Here is a 4,927-nt window from a genome sequence, read left to right on the forward strand (position 1 = left end):
TTAACCTTTGTAATGAAAAATTGCATATTTTCAAGAAAGATGCAACCTTTAAGCCAAAGGTAGAAATTTTGTTCTAAAGATTAAACTCTCCTAACAATACATAGGCATCTCCATACAAAAATTAACATTTGACATGAAAAAACATAAACCAAAAGGAAAAGTAATAAACTTTCATGCCAAGATTGAAGCTTTAACAAGTACGCATGCATTAAAGCATTAAAAACCCAAACTTTAACTCAAAGGTGCAACCTTTCATGCATATAAGCCAAGAATTTTATATTTAATTTTATAAGTTTAATACTTCTAATCAAAGAAAATGCATATTAATTTGATATCAAAAGTTTTAAATGAAACTTCAAGTTTCATCCATGGAGGAAATGGCATCTAAGTATAGAAGACTTAAGAAGCATAGGTATCACATAGAACATGATATTAACATAATAAAAACATATAGTAAACACATGAATATAACATAAAAATAACATAGAAACAAGGCTTAATGTCCATGAGCATAGAAGATGGAAGCTTCAAGCTCTTAGACATAAAAACCTCTTTATTCTAGCTAGAAAATATAGGAAAGACAATTAAATGAAGGTTTAGAGATTATACCTTCTCAAAGCTAGAATTTAATCAAGAATGGAAGAGAAATGAATATTTTCCAGAAGTTTAGGGGCTGTCCAGAGGGTTGAAGGAGGTCTGGAACGTTTTGGGTGTGTTTGCATGTCTGTTCCGGGATGACAAGAGATACTCCTAATCCAAGAAATTTTGTGCTTTTTGAGTCCAACATCCATGAGAAATTAAGAATACGCATGCAAAGTTAGTACCAAAAGTGTGTTTTTATCGGTTTTCTTCAACTTTGGCCCATTTTTCCGTTAAATCTTTTTAGACTTCCGGACATCTGTTTTGGTGAAATGAGGTGTCATTGTAGGATTACTTGTTAGTCAACATTGTGAAAGGTGTTTGTTGAATTGATAAATTGATATCCAATTTGGATAAATTTCAAAATTTTAAATATTCACACAATTCCATGAGTAAAACAATAATTTTTGCAATTTTGTGAAAAAATATGAGTTTTTGGCATTCAAAATCAAGGCAGACAAAGTACAGTATCAACAAGTGCAATCCATGAAGTAAGAAAAATATGGGTAGTAAGCCTAATTCATGAAGATAGAGAAATTGAGGGCTATATGCCCAATTCATACTGTATGAAGAATTTTGGAAGAAAAAAAAAAAGTCTAAATGTGTATAGACGAAGATGGAATTCTTGACTTGGGCCTTTGCATATGTTTTACTCCAATTTCTTGTATTGTGGCTACTTGTATTCCAAGGGAGCATTAGGAAACAAATAAAGAGTAGTTGTCCAAACCAAAAACAAAAACCACAACAATCTTTAATAACTTTAAAATAAACATGATTTTTTTTTCTTTGTATTTGACTCTTTCTCATTTTATGTATAATTTTGTTTTAAGAGTTTAATTTTTTTTTTCTCTCTTAAAATTGTTACAAATGGTTATGTTCAAATTCCTTATCACTTTTGTGGATTCATTAACAAATTGATCCTTAAAGTCTGTTTGGTTAGTATTTTGGGAACCTAAAAAAGCATTTTTAAAACTCAAAATTATGTTTTGCAAAAGCAACTTCTCATAGTTTTTGAAAGCTCGAAAATGTGTTAAAACACACGAGTTGTTTAGACCCCCAAATTAAATATTACGACTCGATTGATTTTACTCTAACTTATACTAAGTGCAAAATAAAGTAAATGCGAGCGGATAAACAATATAACTACTCTAAGTCATATTCATTAAAACACAGCAGTAAAATGAAAGCTAAAAGAGCGGGGAAGAAGAATGCAAACACAAGATAACACGCTGATGTGTTATCGAAGAGGAAACCAAAGTACTCGGCATAAAACCTCTCTGCCGCCCTCCAAGCGGTAAATCAATCCACTAGACAATCAGTTGGGATACATGAATAGCAAGAGACCCTCCAAGCCTAATTTACTCGATGCACCTAAGCTCTCCAAGCTCCTACTCTAACAAGGCTTCTCAAAACCGTGTCTTGTCTAACTATCTAGATCTCGCAATACGCTTGATTGCATCTGCCAAAGCTTGGTTTTTTCCAATGCTTCCCAGCAACACCAGAACCTCACTTGATACTCAATATGGGTGTGGTAAGTGTTTGGGTTAGCAACCTCTCAAGGATATGGAAATGGAGAGGTAGGAGTTGAGGAAAAACCACAAATGGATTGTGTAGAGAAATGTGGATATAACAATCTCTAACTCTCAAGGGTTGTGGTTAGGGTTTTCTCTCAGAAGCACTCCTCAACATCTGTGGGTAATAATGGTATATATATATATATATATATATTGACTTCATCTATTAATGACTATATATTGATTATTTTTATTTAATCTTCTATTTGTTTGAATATATACTTATAGTCACCTTAGATTATGAAGTATCTCAAACATAACAATGATTATATTTGTGATGCCCCAAATTAGTTGGATATTGATTGAGTGGGCATTATGTGAGTGTATGGTGAGTCTCACATCAGGCATACATTGGATTGATTTGAACTTTATTAATACCTACAAGAAGTTTCAATTGTGACTAAATTAATCCTTTTGGGGTATCGCATAGATGTGATCAACGCTTTTACTTGGGTTGTTATAATACAAAGTCTTAACTCTAACACTAGTACACAAAAAATAAAATAAAATTTTTGTCTACATTATATTTTCCATGTCAATGGAAATTCTTGTTTAATTAATTACGGTTTAATTAGATTAATTAACATTTCTTTGCATTAATTTTATTTCCATCCTTTATTTTTATCTTACTTTGTTTAGACTAAAATCCTACCTTTGTCACTACGTAAGATGACATAATACTTAGACATGGCAAAAGGGCTAGGTTCAGGCAAAAAATGGGTCATTTTAAACGTGTTAGAAATGGGTCGGGTTGACCTGTATTTTTTTCACGATTTGTTTTTTGAAAACATGTATTTTCCACTTGGTAAGTCATGCAACAATACTTGATGTAAAATGCATTAATTTGGATTCACCAATGTCAAGAAAAAGCTCATATCAATACATTGATACTTATTTATTAATAATAAATTTATACAAATCTCAACATTGCTAACCAAAATTATGCTTGTACCAATTGATTTGAGTTAAATAATTTTGTTTGTATGTGGTTACAACTTATAATAATATTGCTTGCACTTTTCTTTTAGAATTTATGGAATCTCATTCTTGAATTTTAAGTTGCTATTGAATTCTATGTTGTTAGGTTCTAAATATTTAGATATAAATGTTTAGGTTACAAATGATTCATGTGTTGGAAAACCAAGTACATAAACTTGTCTAGGAATAGATCTTAGCGTCTATGAAGTGTTTTAGACATTGCTCAAAGTACTACAAATCAGAATTCAAGAACGTACAAGTTATAGAATGAAGTATTGAAAATCTGAAGAGCTTGACCGTTCAAGAGATTGGTTCGATTGTTCGAGATGTGATTTGCAGAATTTTTATTAAAGCCTAACAGCTCATTAAACGTTTAGGGTTTCAGTCTAGACTTACTTTGGTACAAAAGAAAAACCCTAAAGCACATTTTTCAAGTATGGGAGAGCTACTCTTTTGAGATTTGAGAGGTATTGTACCTTCTACTCTTTCAAGCATCTACCAGAGATCACACTCATATTGCTAGTACTGGTGGAATAAATTTGCAGTCGAAGCTTCAGCTACCAAGTGTACTGAAGATCAAAGGTATGAACTGAAGGTTAATGTTGGAGCAATCCACATCAAAGAAGTCTAAGGGGTTTAGAGCTAAGTTTGATAATCATAGTTAAGTTTATTACGAATTCATATTTTTTACTGTAAACTTCTATTTGATATAGTGGATTGTTCTCTTGGGATCTTCCCTCCCCCCCCCCCCCCCAAGNGTCATTGTAAGCTTATGAGATCTACTTCCTAAAGATTATTGCTTTTTATCTCCAACTTTCAAGTTGAGTGAACTTGATGCTTTGGAAAAAAGGGTAAAAATAAGGTTTAAATAAATAGTTAAAGTAAATTAATTTTTTGAGTTTTTAATAAATTCATTTATAGAGTTTCAACATATAACATTTACTTCTGATGATTGTACTTTTTATCACCAAACTAAGACACCAATCGGTTTTTAGTGTAAGCAAGGATTGAATCCCAGATTTTTTATTCAACCATCTGAAACTTTAGCAATTGGACAAACTGAAACCTACTTTAATAAATTCATTTTATTTGAAAGTATTTTATTAAATCAAGCCCACCAAACTGAAATTCTTCACAAGGCCTTTCCAATGACACGTTATTTGGATCATTTTTAGGTCGTTTGCTCATAATTAAATAAATTGAATTATAATTAAACTTTAATGACATGTTACCAAATTTAATTTGTATGTACTTTTTTTTGTTTTTTGTTTTTGTGACATCTTGCTTGTTTCAATTCCGATTTGGGCTAGTTAATTGTCAAACGAAAGGGAATTAAAATATCTATGACATTGGCCATAAATTATTCTAATCAGATGGTCATATCTTTTTTTTTGTCAAAAATGGGTTGACTACAATCAAACTTGTTCAACTTTTAAAAAATAATTAGAAAAATTAATTTTATCATGAAAAGATGAAGTTTAGCATTTGAAGAAAATTTTGACTTCGTTTTACTTTTGGTCAACTTGGTTAGTGGCATTTTGGTCATTTTGACCTTAAACATGAAAAATTGGATAATTTGATATCCAATTTGGATAAATTTCAAAATTTTAAATATTCACACAATTCCATGAGTAAAACAATAATTTTTGCAATTTTGTGAAAAAATATGAGTTTTTGGCATTCAAAATCAAGGCAGACAAAGTACAGTATCAACAAGTGCAATCCATGAAGTAAGA

Source organism: Quercus suber, unplaced genomic scaffold, assembly GCF_002906115.3.
Source record: "Quercus suber isolate HL8 unplaced genomic scaffold, Cork oak 2.0 scaffold_464, whole genome shotgun sequence".
In the NCBI taxonomy this organism is placed as follows: Eukaryota; Viridiplantae; Streptophyta; class Magnoliopsida; order Fagales; family Fagaceae; genus Quercus; species Quercus suber.